Source organism: Sorex fumeus, unplaced genomic scaffold (genome assembly GCF_029834395.1).
Source record: "Sorex fumeus unplaced genomic scaffold, SorFum_2.1 ptg000122l, whole genome shotgun sequence".
Classification (NCBI taxonomy): Eukaryota; Metazoa; Chordata; class Mammalia; order Eulipotyphla; family Soricidae; genus Sorex; species Sorex fumeus.
Window position 1 is genome coordinate 44,740,572 of NW_026606179.1, and position 7,349 is coordinate 44,747,920.

At 42.0% G+C, this 7,349-nt stretch overlaps 1 pseudogene; it reads left to right on the top strand.

Annotated features, from left to right (window-relative positions):
• The first annotated feature begins 776 nt into the window (after positions 1 to 776).
• Positions 777 to 1,405, top strand: LOC130043702 (cyclin-dependent kinase 2-associated protein 1-like; annotated as a pseudogene).
• The last annotated feature ends 5,944 nt before the right edge of the window (positions 1,406 to 7,349 follow it).

Consider the following 7,349-nt stretch of genomic DNA (forward strand, 5'->3'; position numbering starts at 1 on the left):
ATATGCCATTTATTGGAGTAACTTCATTAGTGTTCTCTATTCTCTAGCCTCAGGTAGGGAAGAGATTGTATTGACTGTACTAAGTATTATACAGTTGGCTCTTGGTAAAATATCCTAAAAACAAATGAAAGAGAGGAGAGAGAGAGAGAGAGAGAGAGAGAGAGAGAGAGAGAGAGAGAGAGAAGAAGGAGAAGGAGAAGGAGAAGGAGAAGGAGAAGAAGAAGAAGAAGAAGAAGAAGAAGAAGAAGAAGAAGAAGAAGAAGAAGAAGAAGAAGAAGAAGAAGAAGAAGAAGAAGAAGAAGAAGAAGAAAGTTAGGAGGTTAGGAGGAGGAGGAAGAAAGAAGAAGAAGGAGGAGAAGGAGGAGGAGGAGGAGGAAGAAAGAAGGAAAAGAAGAAGGAGGAGAAGGAGGAGGAGGAGGTAGAGGGAGGGAGGGAGGGAGGAGGGAGGAAGAGAGGGAGTAATGAATAAAAGCAATTTCATTGCAATTCCAACAAAATAAATAGCTAAAGGAGATGATATGGGAGTAAAACCAGCAAGACTTGATGCAGGAGAAATAGTACAGTAGGAAAGTCTCTTGCCTTACATGCAGTAGAACTGGGTTCAACCCCTGGCATTTCCCCAAGATCACAAGTAGTTATCCCTGAACAAAGTCAGAAGTAAGCTCTAAGTGGAGTCAGGTATGGCTCCAAAACAATACAAACAAACAGAACAAACTAAACCACCATTAGCAAAGAAGACTTCATTGTTAATGTATGTTAAGAGTTAACATGAGCAGATGCCCGGCGCCCTCAGCGCGGCCGGCAGCGTCCACGCGCCCTCCACCAGCATGGCCTCGTCCTCCCAGTACTGGCAGCTGCTCAGCGCCTACGGGCCGCCCTCCCTGGGCTACACGCAGGGAAGTGGCAGCATCCAGGTGCCCCAGAGCAAGTACGGAGAGTTGCTGGCCATCATCTAGGAGCTGGGCAAGGAGATCCGGCCCACGTACACGGGCAGCAAGAGCGTCATGGAGCGGCTGAAGCGAGGCATCATTCACGCCAGAGGTCTGGTCCGGGAGTGTCTGGCTGAAACCGAGCGCAATGCCAGGTGCTAGCGGCACCACCAGGAGTCCAAGGAAACATGGAATTCTTGTTTTCAACATGTAACTGTTTCTCTTCCTGTGGTTCCTGAGGCTGGGAACCCTGAGAAGGCGTCCTTCCCAGTTGATTAGAATTTGCGTTTTTGAATAGCTAGCAACACTCTGGTTTTGTTTCTGTTTTTCCTTGAAGCATCGACTCAAAAGGTGCCGGAAACCTTGACCTTGGCTGTGGCCTTGGCTGCGCGGACCTGAGCGTGCTCAGCCAGGCCATCAGCGCTCCAGGTCCCCCTGCCAGTGCAGACCCCACTCTCGGGAACTTTCCTGCTTAAGCATCTGCATGACTATTAGTGCTCCGAGGTCAGGTTCTTAAATGCACAAGTTATAAATACAGAAGAAAGAGCGACCCACCAGACCCTACAAGGGCCCCGAAGGCTTTCCGACCAACACTAAAACTAGACAGATTTCAGTTTTGCCTCCCGTAAGTTACCCCAAACATCTGGAAGAAAGTGACTTAAAAACGTTTGCATCTTTGTATGTGTTTATTACTTGATGTAATAAAGCTTATTTTCATTAACAATTTGTAAAAAAAAAAGAGTAACATGAACAGTTATTAAAATGCAAAATTATAAGTCTCAATTTAGAAGATTTTGATGAAATAAATCTAAAATGAGCCTGAGCCTCAGGACAATCTAGCATATGTTTAATATGCGTTTAGAGGTGAATCTAATGAATTCAATCTAGGAATTTCCTTTTGAAAATAGTAGGGAAAGCATTTAATAGAAGTTAAGAGTTCTCAATTCGCTATCTTGCTGAACACTTTTGAAGAATCAGTACAATATCTAAGTTAGGGTTCTCTTCACAGAGATTAATGAAATGGAATTTCAAACATTTTCAAAATAGATACATCCCAAAGCACCTACCAGCATTTCAGTTAAAACAGTATCTTCTTCCTTTGATAACATTTGGGTTTTACATAAGCTTTCTTTTTTTTAAGTGAATTTGCAGCTAATAATAATATGCAAAAATAAAACTTTGACTTTTCAAATACATATGTTTACAAAGAATTAGCTCAGATTTTGAAATTACTTAATTGGTTTGAGATAGTCGTTTAGAATTTTATAGAAAAAACATATTTGAGAAATAATAAATAGATTATCATTACGTTCATTTTTTGCACATTTTATATACTAAAAAATTTCCAAGTAATCATGGTTAGCTTATTTCAGATAGAAAATAAGAAATATTGAATTTATTTTAAAAATAAAAGATGTTTTTAATTCGTTTTTCCCAGGAAAACCTTCTATTCCTTCTTTCTGTTACAAAAAAGTAAGATTTTATTGTGGGGTGAGTGTGTGTACATATATATATACATATACGTGCATATATATACACATATATATACACTCCCATTCCTTCCTATTCCAGTCGTCACATGATGTTCTCCAGGGTGGCACTGAAGAGTTTGGGTGAAATGGTATTACCCTGCCGAACCCCTCTCTTGACATCAACGATCACTTCTTTGTAGAATGGTGAGATCCTGGTAGTGAATCCGCAATACAGCTCACGGAGGATCTTGATGTATTGGGCTTGAATGCCCTGATTGGCTAGGGCTTCAATGACCGCTTCCATCTCAACAGAATCAAAGGCTTTCTTTAAATCAATGAACTTTAGACAGAGTGGCATCTTGAACTCCCGAGAAACCTCAATAAGCTTGGTTATCGTGTGGATATGGTCTATGGCGCTGAATCCTTTGTGGAACCCGGCTTGCTCGCATGGTTATCCTTCATCTAGTGTTCTGCCAATCCTATTCAGGATGACTTGTGTCAACAACTTGTAGATGACAGACAATAGGCAGATCAGGCAATAGTTGCCAATGTTGTGGATGTCTCCCTTCTTGTACAGTAGTACAGTCCTGCTGGTTTTCCACTGGGGCAGAACCTTGCATTCAGACAGGTAGTGTGTGAAGAGCTGAGCCAGTGTTTGATGAGTACTGATGGCAGGTTCTTCAGATGTTCGGGTCTCACCTTGCCTGGGCCAGGTGCTCTTTGTTTCTTTGCCAAAAAAATGGCATGTTGGATTTTGAAACGGAGAATGTTGGGAACGATATATCCATCCTGTGGAATTTGGTGTGTGGGCAGGTAGACATGGCTATCAAAGAGATCTGAGTAGAAGTCATGGATAATCTTCTCCATTGCCCTTCTGGAAAATGTGATAGATCCATCAGGACTTCAGAGGGCAGTCATCTTGGTCTTGTAGTTGGAGAAGAACAGGCAGGTGTTATGAATGCTTTTCCCAGATTCTGCCACATCTATCAGCACTGCTGCTCTTCTCTCTTTGAGGTCTTCCTTTATCGCATCTCTGCACTGCTTTGTGATCTCGGACATTTGCTTGTGATTGCCTGAGGCATGCGCCAAGCTATGTTGGTGAATAAGCTCAAGAGTTTTTGAAGACAAGCGTTTTTTTTTTTGTGGCTATCTCTCTTGGCATTCATCGCACAATCATGGAAGTGCTGGACCAGTTGATCGTATTCCTCGTCAAGGACGCATCTTCCCATGTTGCAGCAATAGTGCCAGAGAGCTCCCAGTTGGTGATCATTCTGGGAGTTCTCTTCTTAAACTTTGTAGCCCTTTCTCCCCACTCTGTGAAGTAGAATTTTGCATGAAGGAGAGGGTGATCCAATCCCGTTTGGAATTTTGGGACAACAGTGACATCGGTAAGGAAAAACCATCGATTAAATATGATGTGGTCAATTTTGTTGTGGAACCATCCACTGGGAGACTTCCATGTCCAATGTTTAGATTCGGCCTTCTGGAACTGTGAGCTACCATGTCTTGGTCGACATGATAAACTCAGACAGTTTCTCACACTGTTCGTTCCATTCTAGGCCAAGGGTCCCGATGTGGAGTTCTTTGACTGATCTTCTTGGTCTTTTCTTGGCATTAAAATCACCAGCAATGATCTTGTAGACGGTGTGATCTTCTTTATAGAACTTCTCCAGCTCCATGTAGAACTTCTCAATTTCTCCTTCATCATAATTGGATGTTGGTGCGTAGACAAAGATAGAAACTTCCGGCAGTGAGCCACATGTGTTCAAGTGTAATTGTCTGATTTGGGTTTTTAGACATTCGAATGAATCAATGTTCATGGCCAAGTTCGTGTTGACAAGGAACACCAACGCCTTCAATTCCTCTTTTGTGGCATGTTCCGAGGAACAGTTCTTCTCCAGTGTTGAAAACAGTGTGATGTGATTGATGGCTTCTCATCTCGGTCAGCCCAATGATGTCTTACTTGATCTTTGGTGCTTGTACCATCAGGTCCTCGATGGATGCATCTGATGCCAGTGTATGCGCGTTGAAAGTACAGATAATCATTTTTGTCTTTCTTCGTTTTGGCAGCCTAGTTTGGCTTTGAGATTTTATCGGCCTCTCCTTCCACATCCTTCTCAACGCTGTTGTATTACTGACTCCTTCAGTGTCAGGGGAATGTGACCCATTGTATTTACTGGTTTTGGCATATTAAATATGCCACAGATAGCTTGCCAGGCTCTGCTGTGAAGAGTAAAGATAGATGGTCGGCAAATACACCACCCCCGCTTTGCTGATTACATCATTCTAATAACAACAAACATTAGCCAAGCGGCACAAATGCTGGCCGACTTTGACTGTGAGTGTGGAAAGGTCAGACTAGAGCTGAATCTCACAAAGACAATATTTATGAGAAACAGTCTCGTTCCTGATGTTCCGTTCACTCTCATCAGAATGACCATCTCCAAATGCAACAGTTATGTGTACCTAGGTCTAGAAGTCAACATGACGAATGACCTGGCACCTGAGTTGCGCAGGAGAAAGAGAGCAGCTTGGAATGTCTTCAAGAGCATCGAAGAAATAGCTAAAAGGACTAAGAACCTCCAGTTCCGGGCACATCTCTTTGATTCCACTGTTCTTCCTGCGTTAACATATGCCTCAGAGACCTGGGCCCCATGGAAACAGGATGAGAATGCCATTCGGGTCTCCCAAAGAGGAATCAAAAGAGCTATGCTTGGAGTATCACGTTTCACTTAAATGAGAGAAAGAATCTGGAGTTCCAACCTCCATCGATGGTCAAGAATCAGGGATGCTGTCTTGTTTGCCAAGGCGTGGAAAATCAGATGGGCTGGATATGTAATGAGACTTGGAGACGACACCTGGACTAGAGCCATTACTGACTGGATTCCATGGGACGTTTAAGACTGCATGGCCCCCACCTACAAGATGGTCAGACTTCTTCGTCAAAACCCTGAACGATCGGTTTGAGGCTCTTCATGTTCCTAGAACGAACAGATGCCATTAGGCTACACTAGCACGCAACAGGGATGAATGGAGATGTTACTGGCGCCCACTTGAGCAAATCTATGAGTAAAGGGACGTCAAGTGATCAAGTGATATATACACATGTATATATGTACACATATACGTATGCATGTATATATGATTGTATGTAGGATGTTATGTTGAAGTGTTTAAATAAAGTTTGATTACTGATTTTCTTATTCCTTAGATTTCAAATACAGAGTAGGACTAGAGCGATAGTACTAGTAAGGCATTTGCCTTGCATGTGGCTGACTAGGGTTGGATCCCCAGCATCCCATATGGTCCCCTGAGCACTACCAGGAGTAATTTCTGAGTGCAAACCCAGGAGTAACCCCTGTGCATCGCCAGGTGTAACCCAAATGGCCAAAAAAAAAAAATCAAATAAAGAGTAAATTGAGTTTAAAAAGAAACTTTAACAGTTTAAACTTTAATTCTTATGTGAGGCATTACTTTAACTCACTAGCAAACAACATTTATACCCACTATAATCAGTGATTACTTTTGCTTGCAAAATAATGTATCCTTTTACATCAAACTATGCTCTACATATATTCATGGAGAGAGGTATTGTGGTTTGATCAGCTTCAAGGCAGTTAGTTGGAGTTCTTTGTTCTGAAGTTGACTAGTGGTCTGCTTTTTTTTTTTAATTCTTTTTCTATTCTTTTATATCTTGTCTACTATCCTTCTTCCCACCATTAGCCATAAAGATGCAGAATTACTCTTTCCTGGTTTGGCCTATCTAGTCCATGAGCACTTCCCAATGGTCAGAGGCATTGCTAATGCAGGCAATGACCTCATAAAATGAACAGGTCCAAAGATGAAAACGGCTGTGCCAATTTAAAAGAGGTCAAACCACAACTGGAACTTGAGTGTGAATAGCAAGCAGATGGTTATTGCATTTCAGAGAGGAGCATTCCCAAAACACAGGATGGCCAATAAAATTATTTTTGCTTTAAAAATAAAATAGATGTATAAAATTTATTATAAAGCTTCTTTAAAATATAAACCACTTTAAATATCTAATTACCTTAAAACAAAAGCAGGCTTATTTAAAATTTTACATGCTGATGAATTGCAAAATAATTTTCCAGTATCATTTGTTTTCAAGGTATATATATGTATATATATATACATATATATATATATATATATAAAATGTCCCCTTCCTAATACATCATGGTTATACTAACTGATTTCACACACCTATTTACACAGAGTCCTAATAACTCGGTGACAAAATACATATTTACTGATTAAATACTTGGAGAAAAACAAAGATTCAGAGAGTAGTAACTACTTTCCAAAGTTAGAGTTACACAGCTAGAGAGCAGATGGTACAGGATGTCAAGCACTTGCCTTAGATGCAGCTGACACCAGTCTGATTCCCTGCAACACACAGGGTTACCCAAATACCACCAGGATTGATCCCTGAGTACAGAGCCAGGAAAACCCCCTGAGCACCACTGGGTATGGTCCACCCATACCCAGTGGTGCTGTATGGTTCTGTATGGTTCTGTATGCTGTATGGTTCTGTATGGTGCTGTATGGTTCACTGAAACAAAAGAAAAATAATAAAGTTATAATTATTGGAATATTGTAGAATAACATTGCCACAGGGAGCTTAGGTTTATTGTGTTATACCCATCACGGTGCTCCCTAGTCACTCTCACCTCTGACTCTGCCCTCTGGAGTCCTACCTCCCTCGCCCTCGCCCTCGCCTCAGCCTGAGCCTCTGCCTGAGCCTCAGTCTCTGCTCTCTTGAGCCCAAGCCCGAGTCCGAGCTTGAGCCTGAGTCTGAGCCTCAGCCTCCTCCTCAGCCTGAGCCTTCTCCCTTCGCTCTCTCGAGCCCAAGCCCCCTCCAAGCTTACAGTCTTAGTTTATATAGCAATCATGTAAGGCCAAGTGACACAAAGGTGGGTTGAAT